Below are 17768 nucleotides of genomic sequence, written 5' to 3' on the forward strand. Positions count from 1 at the left end.
GAAGGGCATCACCTTTGCTACCGTAGCCACGCGCCAAACAAAGCTAAATGGGGTACGAGTCATTAGGATAGAAATGAGCCGCCCGGTGCCCAATTTTCTGACAATTGCGGGGCACCGCGTAATGTTCGAATATCGCGGGATGCGCCGAGTGTGCGCACGGTGCAGCGAAGTCGGGCACATGGCCTCCGCGTGCTCGGCACCGTATTGCAAACGCTGCGGAGCCCTCGGGCACGAAACAGAAGGTTGTGTTGAGGTGTGTAAACGATGCGGCGGCCAACACGGAACAAAAGAGTGCTTCCGGCGGCGCTCATACGCGTCGATCGCCCGCGGATTCCCCTCGTTGTCCGACCCTGCTCCTTCGCCCAGCAACATAAGCGGCCCTCCCTCATCTAGGGCTTCCGGTTCGTCCCGCCTACAAGTTCTTACACCAAGAACCGCCGGCCGCACGACGGAGAAGGGGCTCGCCCCCGGAAGTTCCGATACTAACACGGAGCAGCCCACCGGCAGCAGCACGGAAACCACGTCCGGCAACGAAGGAGAGAGGCCGGAAAGGGTCGACGACGCCAACTCCGAGACATCGGGAACTGAGTCAAGCGACTTCGAGTCGGTTCCGACGCGTTCTCCACCAACATCACCGCTGCCCCCCTTACAAGCCCTGGAAGATTGCCGAAGTCCGGCTACCGCTTTTAAAAGAGCTGCTGGAGAAGCCCAGCCGGACCAGGCCCCTCTTTCAACCCCCTTGGCGCCTCCCAACGTGCTAGCGCCGGTGACCAACTGCGACCTGGAAGATGGCACGCGCGACGCCGCCCTCGAAGACGCGCCCATTGTGAGCCGCGGCTTCTATTTCGTGCCCGATGAACATGACAGTAACAAGTGTACAGTGGCTCCCGCTGCATCCCCCCAGGCACTTCATTCAAGTTGCAAAGCTGACGCCACAGCAGGCCACACGACGACCGGCCGCGAGCAACGAACTCGCTCGCGATCACGTAGGCGACACGGCGACGACGATAGGCGAGCGGAGTGCGAGAAAGCCTCCACTAAGGAGATAAGACAGCGACGATCCGGGCCCGAGGGACGGAGTAGCGACAGCGACGCTCCGCCCCATGCGAAAACGAAAAAGCTTGAGGCAGCCAGCACGGGCAAAGGGGAGCCACCGCCACCCCAAGCCCTCGCCCCAGGACCTAAGTTCACCTTTCCAGTACCCTTGCCGGCAGCGATGCGCCGCCCCCTCTCCCTCTACTTTACCACGCCTCCCCTTCTCCCCTTCTCGCAGCCCAGGGGCCCTCCTCGCCCGCGCACCCGGCAGAGCCTGCTCCCTCTCCCGCTCACTGTTCTTTTGTTGCGCGCCTTATCAGCCTAGGTGATGGCTTCGCACCGCTTCGCAACGTGGAATATCCGCGGGTTCCGCGACAAGGCGAAGCAAAAACGGATAGTTGCCTTCGCTAAGGACGAACACATCGACCTCCTGTTTCTACAGGAGACCAACTTTCGGTCCCCCCTTGACGTGGCCCACTTTCAGCGTGACTGCCGGGTCGAAGGTTTTTTCTCCTTGACGACCGCCCGGTCCTGTGGCGTCGGGGTTGTTTTCGTCACGGGCAGATTCCGCCATAAATCGCATTGTGTTTTCGGAGCCAACAGGCGCACATTGATCCTGGACATCCTCATAGACGGGCGTAGGTTCCGCTTCGTGAATGTTTACGCACCCGCTACGAGGACTGACACCAACACGTACTTCCGGGAACTCCACGACAACCTGGCGGAACCTGTCCCATACGTCATCTTGGGAGACTTCAACTGTGTTGTTGACTCGACTCGTGACGTCCGGGGCCCGGGACGTGGAGGCTCTACATACCATGCCAAAGAGCTGGTAAGGACCCTCCGCCACTTGCGCCTCACGGACGCCTGGGTGTACTTGCACAACGCCGAGTTTGGCCCGACTCGAACTTCGCGAACCACCGCCATCCGATTAGATCGGGCATATATTCCCGACTTGCTACTGGCGGGGGTGACATCGAGCGACGTACTTCGGGTACCAGCCGACTTAGACAACGCGTCCGATCACGCCCCACTGGCCACGACCGTGAGAGGAATGCCCGGCCCCAGACCGGACGACGCGTCCTGGCGCCTTGACCCTGCATTGTTAAGTGATCCCGAGTCTACCCGGGCGATCCAGCCCTTGATCGAGGAGTCAATAAAAGCCACCCCCCACATCACTCCGGAAACCTGGGACGACCTCAAGGGAACCTGGAAAGCGCTCCTCCAAGATGAAGGAAGGCAAAGGAAAAGGCGCCACACCGCCAGAATGAATGAAATTCTGCGCAGAATGCGCATTGTTCAGAGCGCCAATAACCTTACCTCTTGCACCCGGGACTACCTCGACGTTTTAAAAACGCAGTACGACCGGTTGCTTAGAGCGTCCACCAGAGACCGTAGGAACACACAGGCAGGGTCAGAAGAGCCGAAGGAGGTCAACCTTAAAGACGTTTGCGGCAATGGCTCCACTAAGATCACTGAGGCAAAACGCCCCAACGGCTCCTTCACGGAGGACCCGGCCGAGATTGTCGCGGCATTCTGCGACTATTTCAAGCTGGTCTTTCGTGAGCCGGACACCGACGCGACCTACCCGACACCTTCCCTCATGAAGGAGCTTTGCAAGCACATACATCGCCTCGAAGAAGACGAATGCCCGACCTTGTGCAGCCCCGTGACAGAGTCAGAGCTGAAAGCCGCCGTCGCGTCTATGCCACCGCGGTCAGCCCCGGGAACGGACGGCCTCACCGCGGGCATTTATGCGACTTTCTTCGACACTTTGGCTGCACCATTGCTGGCGTTGGTGAACTCTGTGCTCGAGGGACACGCGAAACCTGCTTCCTTTGGCACGGGACGAGTAGCCCTCATCCTAAAAGACGGCGCTCCGTCAAACGATCCTGCATCATGGCGCCCAATTACGTTACTCAACAGTGACTACAAAATTGTGGCCGCCATTCTCAACAACCGGTTGAAGATTTTCCTGCCTGATGTCATCGCCCCGCACCAAGCTTGCGCCGTCCCAGGCCGATCGATGTACTGGAACCTGAACATGACCAGAGACGTCTTCACGTACGCCACCAAGAAGAGAGTGTCAGGGGCCTTCCTCTCCCTTGATCAAGCGAAGGCATTTGACCGGGTACGCCATAGCTACCTGTTCCAGACCCTCCGTGAGTTCGGCCTCCCGGAGACCTTCGTGCGGGTCATCAGGCTACTGTACTCAGACCTGCGGTGCAGAGTCGTTGTTAACGGCTCCATGACAGACAACATCGAGTACACAAGAGGCATAAGGCAGGGGTGCCCACTAGGCCCTACACTCTTCGTGCTGTCAATTGAGCCCCTCCTTACGTCCCTTGCCTGTGACCCGAACATCCGAGGCCTGCCGCTTACCGGTACGGAGGAACTCAAAGTCTTGGCCTATGCGGATGACATCTCGCTTTTCATGCGAGATTCGCGCAGCCTCCAGCACTTCAGACGAACCTTCGCCGCATACGCTGAAGCGTCGGGCGCCATGCTGAACGAGGGCAAAAGTAAGGCTCTCCTTTTCGGCCCCTTCCCCGCAAGCGCAATTGGAGGTTTTGAGGTGGTCTCCACAGTCAAGGTGCTTGGAGTGTACTTCTCCTGCGAAGGGGTGGCGTCGACCACGTGGTCACGAGTTCTAGACCGTGCCCACCTCTTCGTTGAGCGCGTCAAGCTCCTAGAACTCACGCTGCGAGAAAAGGCAGTTGCCGCAAAGACCAGCGTCCTCGTCCTGGCTGCCCATGCCAGCCGAGTGGCAGCGATTCCCACAAGGACGGCAAATGAACTGAACAAACTAGTCAATGCCTTCATGTGGAACGACAAGCCACCCCTTGTTAAGCGGAGCTTGCTGCAGATGGCAGTGAGCGAGGGGGGCCTGGGACTGCCACACGCCCTGACCCTGAGCAAGGTACTGGCATTGAAGACCGCCCGCATGCTCGCGCAAAGCAGCAGTTACTTCGGCCGCAAGCTGCTCTTCTACTGGTGCAGCACAAGGCTTGGCTGGCTGGAGGTGGACCGGGCTACAGGACCACTCGCCGAGTCACCGGCGCCTTTTTACAAGGCAGCGGCGGCGACAGCGCGAATGCTTTGCAAAGAACTGCCTGCTGGCGACGTTGACGCGGACCCACCAGCGCGTATAATCGAAGACCTCTCACGCCTCCAGCTGAGTGGCGATGAAGAAAGAAGGGCCAAGCAAGCAAAGCGCGAGTTATCTGCTCACCTCTGCGGTGCCCCGCGTGAGGCGCAGGACTTTTTGTTCAAAAAAGCCTGGAAGGTGCTGCCCACGAGGACATACTTGCACAAGTTAGGCATCGTGCCGAACTCCCGCTGTCCCAATTGCCAAGGCACCGAGACACAAAACCATGCACTCTTCGAGTGCGTGGCGGCAAAACCAGTGTGGCGCATGGTTGCCCACTGTTTTCGAATCCGCCCTCCCCCAGGCCACAATCGAAACAAGGGTGCCTTCGCGCGGCTAGTGGTGTCCTTCACGATGCTCGTAATTTGGCAGAGACGCTCGCTGGCTGAGGCACGTCGGAAACCTGTACGGGCTGCGTACCCCGCGCTTTCGCGCATCAGACGCCTGCTATGGGCCCACCTGTCAAAAGAGCTGGAGGCCAGCGGAGAGGACTTGTTCCTCAGACGCTGGCACACAAGATTCTTTTTTGTAAGGGGCGGGAAGCTTCACGCCCCCCTTATTCACTACTAACCTCCCCCCACCGCTTTGTTTTCTCCCCAGCACCCTTGGTCAAAGAACCAAGCTATCACGAAACTGTAAATATGTACATACAATATTGTATTCCTTCATGTATATAAGGTCAATGTAATGTAGAATATCTGTAGATGTGTTTTTTTGTATATGTATATCAGTGTGATGCGATGGTGATGCGACTGGTGCGCGTAATTGTGAATGATTGAAAAGTGCGCGAAATTAAAGGATGACCGAGTGCACGTGCTGGGTCGCCTGAACAACGACGACGCCGAGGACCGGTACACGTGAGAGCGTGGAGCGCAAGCATCCAAGACCATAAAGCAAACAAGGGCCAATGTCTGATCACCACGGAGTTTTGAAAGGCCAATCGGGACGAGACAAGTGTGCCCCAGAGGAAGCCAATCCTGAAGGGCAAAAGAGCTAGTAGTTCGAGGTGAACGAGGCAAGAGGAAGGTCACAGCTGGGAGCTGAAGACAGGCAGTCGGGTGGCAGACCTGAGCCTTCTGGACTTCACCCGATCTGGACCTCCGGACAACGCCTTCCAAGGACGGCGAGCTGCCTCAACGGTCGAGACCAAGGCCTGCAGATTCCGGTGCGGGTGCAGCAACGGCAGTTCGGGTCACGGGCCTGAGCCTTGCAACCAGCCACCTCATCGGGCGAATCTGGGCCGCCACAGGCATCACCGAGCGAGTCCCGTTCCATCGTCGCCGCCAGCGAGCATCGGTACACGCCGTCGCCACCATTACAGCAGCAACGTTTTGGTGAGATCGAACTTGCTCTCTTCCCTGCACCGCCGAATCACCGCGTCAGAACTGCATCATGTAGCTGTGACTTTCCGTCGGCAGTTTCGGGACTTTAGATGTTTGTTTTCCTTCTAAAACCCGCTTTTAGCCAGCTACTCATTTCTTGTAGTTTGCGTTTGAGTTTTGCTTCAGTTCTGCAGTAAATGTTTAGGTGTTGTTTGTTAAGCAAACGGCTTTGTCCTTATTAGAAAAACTCTCCGGGGCTCAACCAGGAGAAACAAATCAGCAACAAGAACCCGCATCACAAACTGGCGTCCGCAGCGACAGGACAAAGCCGTTGGTTTGACACCTTCATTTATTGACGCGGTTGACATCATGTCGAATATGCGAGAGCTAATGGCCTTGGCGGATCGCATGGGAATTGATGGGGCGGATTTTAAAGCATGGTACGAGGAGAAGGAGGCACGAGCACGAGAGGAACGGGCTGCGGAACGAGAAGCTCGAAAGGAACAGTTGGAACGGGAGACGCAGGCCAAGAAGGAGCAGCTTGAGCTCGAGACGCGCGAAAAAGAAAAACAGCTCGAACTGGAGACACGCGCAAAGAAGGAGCAGCTGGAATTAGAGAACCAAAACCTGCAACTGCGTCTTAGACTTGCCGAAGCTGAGAATAGCCGTGTAGAGACAAGAACTGTTGACTCAGCACCAGGCTCAGCACAAGAAAGGAGTGTTTCATGCAGCGTGAATCCTCATAAGTTGATACCGGGATTTAATGAAAGCCGGGACGACTTGGACGCCTATTTAAAAAGGTTCGAGAGAGTCGCCATCGGTCAAGAATGGCCTAGGGACAAATGGGCCACAGCTTTAAGTTTATGTTTGAGCGGAGAAGCCTTAAAGGTGTTTGGAAGACTTTCGCCGGAGGATTCACTCGATTATGATAAAGCCAAGTTGGCGTTGCTCCAGCGTTTCCGTTTTACGGCCGAAGGGTATCGGGAAAAGTTCCGACAAAGCAAGCCACAGGACGGCGAAACAGGCAAGCAGTACGCAACTAGGCTACTGAGTTTTTTCGATCGTTGGGTCGAAATGTCGAGGACCGGAAAAGAATATTCGGCTCTTCGTAACTTGATAGTTACAGAACAGTTCTTAAGAAACTGTCATCACCGTTTGGCACTTTTCCTGCGAGAAAAGAACTTCAACAAGCTAGAGGACATGGCCGAGGCCTCAGATAACTTTTTAGAAGCTCAGAGGCAAGTCAACCTGTTAGTTTTCCGAGAAAAAGTGGAATCTAAAAGCAATACGGAAAAAAGTGGTAGTTACTCGGAGAGAGGAGCAGTACGTTGTTTTGTATGTGGCAAAATGGGTCACAGGGCATCGGAGTGCCGATCAAGGTCAAAACAACCTTTCTGTGGATATTGTCAGAAGGCGGGGCATCAAGGAATAAAAAGAACGATTGATCGTGTTCTACAATCATTTTACTGGCCAGGAGTTCAAGAGGCAGTGAGGAGATACGTGCGCTCTTGTGACGCATGCCAACGAACCTACCCCAAGAGCAGAGTTGGTAAGGCACCACTAGGTCGAATGCCTTTGATAGACACCCCATTCGAAAGAGTGGCAGTGGACATTATCGGGCCTTTAAAGCCAATATCACACATGGGTAATCGATATATACTAACACTAGTGGACTTCGCTACTAGATACCCAGATGCAATAGCCCTGCCATCCATCGATTCAGCCACAGTAGCCGAGGCACTGGTAGAGATGTTTTCTCGAATCGGGTTCCCGCGTGAGGTACTTTGTGATCAGGCATCATGCTTTACATCGGAGCTAATGAGAGAGGTCAATGACTTGTTGGCGATCAAGCATCTCAGCTCCACACCCTATCATCCCATGTGTAATGGCTTAGTGGAGAGATTTAATGGCACACTAAAGCAAATGTTGCGTAAATTGTGCCAAGAGGAACCCAAGACATGGGACCGACTATTAGCCCCACTCCTGTTTGCGTACCGGGAAGTCCCGCAAGCCAGCTTGGGATTTTCGCCTTTTGAGCTGATCTACGGTAGAAATGTTCGAGGACCTCTCAGTCTACTTAAAGAATTATGGACCGGAGACAATCAAAGCGAGGAAGTGAAGACAACATATGGGTATGTCCTGGATCTCAGAGATCGCCTAGAAAAAACATTGCAGTTGGCACAAGAAAACCTGTCACGAGCTAAAACAACGCAGAAGAAATACTATGACCGGGGAAGTCGGATGCGTCGGCTAAAGGTTGGAGACCGCGCCCTCGTACTACTTCCCACGACGGAAAACAAGCTTATGATGCATTGGAAAGGACCTTTCAGGGTCACAGGAAAGAAGGGTGACTCTGACTACTGGCTGGATATGGGACATACTACCAAGCTGTTCCATATAAACATGTTAAAACGCTACGAAGAGCGTCCTCCAGAAATATCACCCCAGTCCGCATCTTTCATTGTAGTGGAAGAGGAAGAGACAGACACGCCAGTGCCTACCTTTAAAGCTACTGAGGGCTTTGGTACTGAAGCTATCAAGCTTGGTCCTAACCTCAGGAATAGACAAAGGGAAGAAATTGACGAGCTCCTAGCCACCCATAAAGACGTCTTTTCCGAAGTCCCCGGCAAGACAAACTTGTTAGAGTGTCGTCTTAAACTGACAACGTCCGAGCCTATCAACACTCCACAATATCCGTTACCATTCGCAATGAAAGAGGTAGTTGAGAAAGAAGTCGGAGAAATGCTGCGACTCGGAGTGATTGAAAGGTCCGACTCACCTTACAACTCACCATTGGTGCTGGTGAAGAAGCCCGATAAGAGTTACCGTACTTGCATCGACCTCCGTCGCATCAATGATGTGTTGGTCTCCGATGCAGAACCAATTCCGAGAACGGATGTATTGTTTACAGAGATCGGCACTAGAAAATTCTTCTCCAAGTTTGACCTTACGAAAGGATACTGGCAGGTGCCCTTGGACAAAGAATCCCGGCTAAAAACGGCATTCTCCACCCAATCGGGACACTACCATTTCCTCTATATGCCATTCGGTATCAAAACAGCGTCCGCAGTGTTTACCCGGCTAATGAGACGTCTCCTTCAGGGCATCCCGAACGTCGTTCATTATATCGATGATGTTCTCGTCGCTACGACAACCTGGGAGGAACACATGCAGACTCTGAGTGAACTGATGAATAGGATTCGAGAAGCAGGACTCAAAATTAAGCCCCAGAAATCGGAGATTGGAATGACGTCGATTGTGTTCCTGGGTCATCGACTGGGAGATGGAACAATTCAGCCGGTAGAGGACACGATCATAAAAATCGCCAAAGCCCCATTACCCACTACGAAGAAACAACTACGTTCGTTTCTTGGCTTGGCAGGATATTATCGTGATCTAATCCCTCACTACGCTGAGAAGGCACTGCCTCTGACAGAGATGACAAAGAAAAGGGAGAGTAACAAGATCAATTGGAATATTGAAGGGCAGACAGCTTTCGAAACACTAAAGCAAGCTCTGGCGTCTGGACCTATTTTAAAGGCTCCGGATCTCAAACGTGGATTTGTACTCCGCAGTGACGCCTCCGATTCTTGCATCGGTGCAGTCCTTATGCAAGAGCACGACGGTGTTTTATACCCGGTAAAATACGCCAGTCGTCAGCTACTGCCTCGAGAACAGAACTACTCAACAATCGAGCGGGAGTGTCTCGCGTTGGTGTTGGCAGTGGAAAAGTTCCACATATTTTTATATGGGACATATTTCACGGTTCAAACAGATCACCAACCGTTGCAGTACTTATCTCGAGCAAAACACCTCAACAGCAGAGTTCTGCGGTGGAGTTTAGTACTGCAAGAGTACAACTTTCACGTAGAACATATAAAGGGATCCGAGAATGTTGGAGCCGACTACATGAGTAGGTTGCAGTGAATATGTTCTGTGTGTTATTATTACAAGGTTATGCTTGTGTGGTGGACTGTTACTGGAGTTAATGACTGTATTTGTACTGTTCTTAGTTGCTGCCAAAAACTTTTCTTATTGTTGTTGGTTGAATGTTACGTTCTGTGGACTCGGTGTTTCGACGTGAGACATGTCAACGAAGAAGCAGTGTGGTGCCATCGGTGTGTTGTGATAGCTTGTGTGGTGCGCATCGAACGACAGTTTTTCAACGGGAAAAACTTCTTCGAAAGGGGGCCATTGTGATGCGATGGTGATGCGACTGGTGCGCGTAATTGTGAATGATTGAAAAGTGCGCGAAATTAAAGGATGACCGAGTGCACGTGCTGGGTCGCCTGAACAACGACGACGCCGAGGACCGGTACACGTGAGAGCGTGGAGCGCAAGCATCCAAGACCATAAAGCAAACAAGGGCCAATGGCTGATCACCACGGAGTTTTGAAAGGCCAATCGGGACGAGACAAGTGTGCCCCAGAGGAAGCCAATCCTGAAGGGCAAAAGAGCTAGTAGTTCGAGGTGAACGAGGCAAGAGGAAGGTCACAGCTGGGAGCTGAAGACAGGCAGTCGGGTGGCAGACCTGAGCCTTCTGGACTTCACCCGATCTGGACCTCCGGACAACGCCTTCCAAGGACGGCGAGCTGCCTCAACGGTCGAGACCAAGGCCTGCAGATTCCGGTGCGGGTGCAGCAACGGCAGTTCGGGTCACGGGCCTGAGCCTTGCAACCAGCCACCTCATCGGGCGAATCTGGGCCGCCACAGGCATCACCGAGCGAGTCCCGTTCCATCGTCGCCGCCAGCGAGCATCGGTACACGCCGTCGCCACCATTACAGCAGCAACGTTTTGGTGAGATCGAACTTGCTCTCTTCCCTGCACCGCCGAATCACCGCGTCAGAACTGCATCATGTAGCTGTGACTTTCCGTCGGCAGTTTCGGGACTTTAGATGTTTGTTTTCCTTCTAAAACCCGCTTTTAGCCAGCTACTCATTTCTTGTAGTTTGCGTTTGAGTTTTGCTTCAGTTCTGCAGTAAATGTTTAGGTGTTGTTTGTTAAGCAAACGGCTTTGTCCTTATTAGAAAAACTCTCCGGGGCTCAACCAGGAGAAACAAATCAGCAACAAGAACCCGCATCACAATCAGTACATAGGTATATTGTACATGTATTTGAACGTGTGGAAAAAAAACCAAATTGTATATAGTGTTTATATTTTACCGAGTGCCCTGTCCTTTACATCAAAATTTGTGTGTTTTTGTTCCATTGAATTGTTCCCGGCCAAAGTGCGGCCGCGTATTGTGTCTCAACGTGACCTGAACTTGCCCTGTTTTGAAGTAAATAAACTTCTCTTTGTTGTAGTATCTGTTCTTATCAGCTTAATATCTGATACGGATCCTATTTGGATCCAAGATATTAAACTTATTTTTGCAATGCGGCGGAGTGCTTGAAGCTTGCTTCACCTCCGCCACGGGTTGGCCCGGTATTGCACTACCTCCGGGATCAGCCCACTCACCCCTGCGGGGGTGTGTTCGACAATAAATTCAATGACAGAAAGAGAGTTCGAATTTACCAAGGATATCTAGGTAAACGGCGTGGGTGCGGCGAGTGTCCGAGACGGTGGCGTCACGCCGCCCCGGCTGACGCGGTAATCGCGTGCGGGGAGTGCGCTAGCTGTGTTTACACTTACGATTGCTGTGGGAAAATAAATGTTTCTGTGAAAATTTCATAATTGGAGGCCCCCCTTTTTTTTGGTTATGTTCACACGTACATACTCAAGTTTTTATTTTTTTAAACATCCCTACTCATATTAATAAAACTATTGAGTAATTTATTATTACTGTTTCGGAGGAAAGCTAGAAGTGTGTATACGATGTGTATGTATGTGTGTAGAAGTGTGTATGTATGTGCCAAGCTAATTCCGCTTTTCCAATTCACCCGTTTCGGAACGAAAAATAAAACAGCCTCTAGAAATGGTTGTTGGTGTTTCTGTTTACAGTTGCAGTGACAAACGAAGGCATTTTATTTCACATCTTCACGCGACGTCTTAACCTGAAGACGCGTGCTCTCGCCACGTCTATGCATCTACACTATTCCCCATCACAAATTAAAATCGCAAAGAACGCCACAGGACCCACCCCGCACACACCTGCTGTACGGTGGAGCGGCAAAGCCCCGATGTGCTTTTTCTATGTCCACTGACCTGGGTCCCAGCTTCTGCCAGCGGTGGCTGTAATTCGTTGCCACGCGGTCAGCTACCTCGCTGGCGCCCTCAGCCATCACCTTGATGACGATATGATGATATGTGGGTTATGACGTCCCAAAACCACCATATGATTATGAGAGACGCCGTAATGGAGGGCTCCGGAAATTTCGACCACCTGGGGTTCTTTAACGTGCACCCTAATCTGACCACAGGGAAATGCAGCCGCCGCGGCCGGGTTTCGATCCCACAACCTGCGGGTCAGCAGCCGAGTACCTTACAGCCACTAGACTACCACGACGGACATCGCCTTGTTGATCACACACTACATTTCTGAACACCATCTCATACCAGCTCATCCACCGTTGGCTCTCGTTAATTACAACAAACATCCTCGCACGCTCACCTCAATGGAATTGCCAGTTGCTGGAAGTTCCAAGAAAATTGCGCACTAGACGTACGGACGCACCACGCACGTACCTGAAGCGCCGTGGAAACCAGGACACGTGAGATCACGCCCCGGGCGCGCTTTGCTGTGCTTTGCCTCTGTACCCACTCATCACTCCTCACAGCTTCACTAAGCCGAGTATGTAGAAGTCGAAGAAGCAGAACAACAAACCGGCCAATCCCTCACAGTGGGTGTGAGCCACAAGTGAAGGTCAACAAAAACAAGCAACCCCAGCGAGCGCTGTGACGAAGCTATCGTAATGGGGCGAAATAATCCACGAATATGGCTGCACGTTGACGCACGGTCGCATTTGTGCAACCACCCGTCTCCCGAAGATCGTCTGTCGCGAGTCTTCTCGCACCTTACCCAGCGGAATTCGACGAAAAGCGCAGGCGAGTACTTCTCCACTGATTTCCGCGACCACTTGACGACCGCCTTCTTGCCGCCTCATGTCCGTCTGGCACGATCGACGGAGCGCCGCACCAGCGCCTCGTACACGCCACTATAGCACTCCTACCCCTCGGAATCAGCAAAACTTGGACAAGCGTTTTCGACCACGACAGGCAGAGCCTGCCGGCCCGTTGAGCGCTTGAACGACATCGCAGCGGCATGTCGCACACTCACGTTCCGTCACCCTCTGCCACATGACCCTTCATTCACCGGCTTCACAACGCACGCGGTAGACGTTTCTCTGCCTTTTACGGCAGGACCTTCGTCGACCTCGGTGCGGTGTTCCGCGACGTCGGAACTTGCAAGGCATACGTTGAGCGCGCTGAAGCAGCCAAAGGCAACACCTTTTTGCCGATGATTGTGGGCGTCGTTGCAGAGACGTTGCTTGGGCAGCCAGCGTAGAAGCCATGTTGGATGGGTGACGTAGTCACATTTTGCACAGTCATTTTTTTTTCTTTTTTCCTTCTAGGCTTTGGTGCTCGAGTTGGACATGTACACTATGCATCAGTTTTTAAAACAAGTGCTGTAGCATCCGTCGCGACATGCCTGATAATGTTCGCCGGCAAGTATTTGGTGTGACGTCATGGTTACATTCGAGAGTACGCATGCAAGCAAGCACGCGTGGCTTTGACCTCTGGGAAAAAGAAGGTTTCAGTTTTAACATGTTTGTAAGCGAAACAAGAAACTTCAAGCGGACTAGGGATAAAAGCAATGCCGTGAAGCCAGCGCCGCCGCTTTCGGTGCACAATGCTGGTTGTGCATGGGTGGACGTCGGAATTGCTTTGCTACTGTTTGCCTGGCTTTTGGCCAGGACTAAGTACGAGGTGTGAAAGAATGGATTTTAATTAAGTGCTAATGAATTGCATCGCTTCTCGGCCTTTTGGCTAAGATCAAAGTGTCGAGCTAGCTGTTTTCTACGAGTCACTCTGCGAGACCTGGGGTCACGTCACGCTGACGTCGGCCCCCGGCCCCTCTGAAGACCGAAGAAAGAAGACGCCCCGTGGCAGCGCTGCTCCGTTCTGCGCGCGCCTGCCGCTCCTGGGTTCCCGGCTCCCGCCTGGTTCCCCCTGATGCCTGCAGCCGCTTGGACCCGGACAACGCCTGCTGCCCCGGAGTCCCCCTGCCGTCTTCGCGGCGCCTACCTCTACTGAGCGGTCTTCGCCTCGGCTGAGCCGCACACTCTACTAGAGTGCAGCCCGTCTGCACATTACAAGTTTCCACAAGTCTCGCCCTCCTGGGACCAGCGTCCTTCAGTATGGCGACCCCAATGGAGCTCCCAGCCCGGGAAAACTGTTTCTTGTTCACCGCGCCGGAAGGCGACGTAAGCATAGATAATTTGATTGACGCTGTTGAATTGACTGCCGGTGACGATAGTGTTTATGTGTTGCAGCACATGGGCGGTGCCAAGTTTCTCGTTTGCACCCGGAACGCTAGCCAGGCGACGAAATTAATGGTTGCGGAAGGTTTCCGCGTGAACGACCAGCACGTGCCGGTTGAGGCCGTCGGGCCACCGGTCACGTTTGTTAACGTTTACCGGTACCCTGTGTACATCTCCGACGAGACGCTTGGCAACGCCCTTGCGCAGTACGGCAAAATTAAGGGCATTTCTTTTGCCCCTGTAACAACGAGGTTTAACAAGCTTAGCGGCGTTCGAGTTGTAAAAATTGAGATGAGTCGACCGGTGCCCAACTTCATCACCATCGCGGGCCACCGAGTAATGTTTGAGTACCGCGGGATGCGCCGTGTGTGCGCGCGCTGCGGCGAGGCCGGGCACATGGCGACCGCGTGCACGGCCGCGTTTTGCAAGCGTTGTGGCGTCTTCGGCCACGACACGGAGGGCTGCACAGCCGAGTGTACGCGTTGCGGGGGCCGTCACGGGACGCGCGAGTGTTTCCGCAGGCGCTCCTACGCGGCCGCTGCCCGCGGTTCGTCAGTGCTGACAGTCACCAACGCAGCACTTAGCCAGTCATCCGGTGCCCCTTCGCCGAGGTCGGGTGAGACCACTTCGCGTCTACAGGTCCTCACGCCGAAGATCACGCCCCGCACGACCGTAAGAGGCCCTCTCTCTTGGCGTCGCGACGGGGAATCAGACTCAAGCGCAAGCGGCAGTGCGGCGTCTTCGGGTGTCAAGGAAGAGACGCGCGGAGCGTCTGCCCCCGTTAGTTCGGCGTCGGCGTCCTCTGGCGCAGACACAACTGATACTGAGACGGGCCCGACGCGATCGGCGTCCCTTACAACACCCGCAAGCCTATCGGGCGCCGAGGACTGGCCGCCTTTGGCTACCTTAGAGGACGCGTCCCCGGCGCCTCCTGAGCAAGAGGAGACGAGCCACCCCGTCTCCGACGCGCCGGCCATCGTGCTAGCCCCTGTCACGGCCCAGGATTCGGGAGCGCTTCAGCAAGCCCCGGCCAGGGATGACAGGCCTATTGTGAGCCGCGGGCACTATGCCCTGCCTGAGGACGACGACCGCGCGCCGTCAGACCCTTCCCCCGAGCAGGTTGTGCCCCGCGAGAGCCGGCGACCGGACCCGCCCGTGGTTCACCCGGCGTCTGGCCACGAGCGGAGATCTCGCTCGCGCTCACGTCGTCGCCGCGGAGACGGGGCTGGTCGCGATTCGGGCGTACGGGCCTCAAGTCGCGACAAGGGCCGCGAGCCGAGGTCTCGCTCGCGTCGCCGTCACGGAGACGAGCCGCAGCACGACTCCCGTGAGGGTTCCCCCACTCGTGAGGCGAGGCAGCGGCGGACTGGGATAGAAGTGAGAAGCAGTGACAGCGACGCCCCGCCGAAGGCGAAGACCCCGAGGTTGGGCAAGAACGCCGTGACCAAGGGGGACCCCCCCGCGGATGGCGGCGAGACAACCGAGTAGGCGGCGGCGTCGCGGCGCCGCGCGGTTCCGGGGGTGGGGGGGTGATCTGCTCGGGTGCCTCGCTCGGACGCGTCCGAGTCCGTTTTTTCTTTTCTTCGTTTTGCGTTGCCGTGCCTTCGCGCCTGGAGAGCACGGACGCTGGCCGCGTCCCGTGATCCCGGTGTGTTTTCTTGGCTTGCTCCTGGGGTACAACGCCACAGAGTCGTTCTGGCTGCCTTCATTTTGTTATCTGTAGAGACGCGGCTCACGCTGGTCGTGTCGCCTGCTCTTGGCGTCGGCTGTCGTAGAGGCATGCCCTCCTCAGCTGTTGCGCCCTGTTGCCATCATAACAGGGCCCTTTTCCTCCTTCCCATTACCATTTTATTAGGCTATGCCTCACCTTAAAATAGCTTCCTGGAACGTCAGGGGCTTCCGGGACAAGGCAAAACAGGAAAGTGTGCTAGCGTTTGCCCTGTCTCTGGGGATCGATCTGCTATTCCTCCAGGAGACGAATTTTCGATCGCCGCTGGACGTCGCCACCTTCAAGAGAACCTTCCGGGTCGACGCTTTCTTCTCACTGACAAACGCGAGGGCATGTGGGGTGGGGGCCATCTTCATTACGGGCCGCTTCCGACAGAAAGCTTTTTGCACATTCGGCGCAAACGGCCGCACTCTTTTGTTAGACATATTCGTTAATGGGAAGCGGTGCCGCTTCGTTAATGTTTACGCTCCAGTGACGAGAATGTACACTAATAACTTCTTTCAAGAATTACTCCAGATGCTCTCAGAACCACTCCCACACATTCTCCTGGGAGACTTCAATTGCGTAATAGACTCGCACAGGGACGTCAGGGGGCCGGGCCGCGGAGCTTCCACATACCATGCGAGGGAGCTCGTGGCGCTCTTAAGGCACCTATCCCTCACGCATGTCTGGATTCACATCCATGGCGATCTTTTCGCACCCACGCGCTCCTCACAGTTCACCGCCTCTCGTATCGATCGGACCTACCTGCCCGACTTCCTCCTTTCCTCAGTGGAGGCATGCGAGGTCCTGCCCCTCCCTGCCGCCCTCGCAAACCGATCCGACCACCTTCCACTTGTCACCACAATAAGGTGCCGCCCCGGAATTCTCAGTGGCAACCATGGCTGGCGGCTTGACGCGGCTTTGCTCCTCGACGAGGATAGCGTCGAACGAATCAGAGAGCGCATTCAGGCCTCAGTTGACGACGTCTCAGAAGTGACCCCAGAATCATGGGAAGCATTGAAAGCGGAGTGGAAGACCATTCTCCAGGACGAGGGAAAAGCCCGGAAGCACAGGATCACAGACAGACTGAATGAGACCCTATGCAGGATCCGTATCATCAGGGGGGCGGACACCCTGACGGACTGTACGCGGGGCTACCTCGCTGCTCTGGAGGCCGAACATACCCGGCTACTCCAACAACGTGCGCGGAGGCCACCCAAAGACCAGGCCGAAGCAGACCCCAATGGGGTGACCGGGAACGGCCGTGTCCACATCACGCGGGTTCAGCGCCCGGACAACTCCTTCGCCACTGACCCAGATGACATTGGCATGACCTTCCGGAACTACTTTGCAGACCTCTTTCGAGACACAGACTGCGCCGGCACCCCAGGCGGGGAGCATCTGTATGAAGAGCTCTGTCGTAACCTTGCGCGCCTCGAGCAGGACGAAGCTGAAATATTGGGCAGTGATGCAACAGCGGAAGAAGTAAGGACTACCATCAAGAACATGCCACCGAACTCCGCTCCTGGCACAGACGGACTCACAGCTTCCTTCTATTCCACCTTTTGGAATGAACTGGAGAAAGTCCTCGTGCTCATGGTAAACATGGTGGTTACCCATCACCGGAAACCACCATCCTTCGGCGAAGGGAGGATCGTCCTCCTCCTCAAGGAGGGCGCCCAGCAGGAGGAGCTTTCGGCGTGGCGGCCGGTCACCCTTCTGAATGCTGACTACAAGATGGTGGCTTCCCTGCTAAACAACCGCATGAAACCACTGCTACAGACCATGGTTTCAACACAACAGACCTGCGCAGTGCCGGGCCGCTCAATTTTCGCCAACTTGACGGTCACGCGGGATGTCTTCGAATATTTGACTGCCAAATCTTTGTCGGGCGCCTTCATATCGCTCGACCAAGCGAAGGCCTTCGATCGAGTTGGGCACGAGTACATGCTCAAAGTCCTGCGCCGTTTCGGTTTCACCGCACACTTTGTGGAAAGCATCGCCCTACTGTACAGAGATCTTACGTGCCACGTAGTCGTAAATGGCGCCCCATCGACTAACTTCGCGTACGAGAGAGGCATCCGCCAGGGATGCCCACTTGGGCCTACCCTCTTCATACTCTCGCTCGAG

General features: G+C 54.7%; 1 pseudogene; it reads left to right on the forward strand.

Moving 5' to 3' along the window:
* The first annotated feature begins 10793 nt into the window (after nt 1-10793).
* On the forward strand, nt 10794-10965 carry LOC142766187 (U2 spliceosomal RNA; annotated as a pseudogene).
* The last annotated feature ends 6803 nt before the right edge of the window (nt 10966-17768 follow it).

The sequence above is a fragment of the Rhipicephalus microplus genome, chromosome 6, assembly GCF_043290135.1.
Source record: "Rhipicephalus microplus isolate Deutch F79 chromosome 6, USDA_Rmic, whole genome shotgun sequence".
Classification (NCBI taxonomy): domain Eukaryota; kingdom Metazoa; phylum Arthropoda; class Arachnida; order Ixodida; family Ixodidae; genus Rhipicephalus; species Rhipicephalus microplus.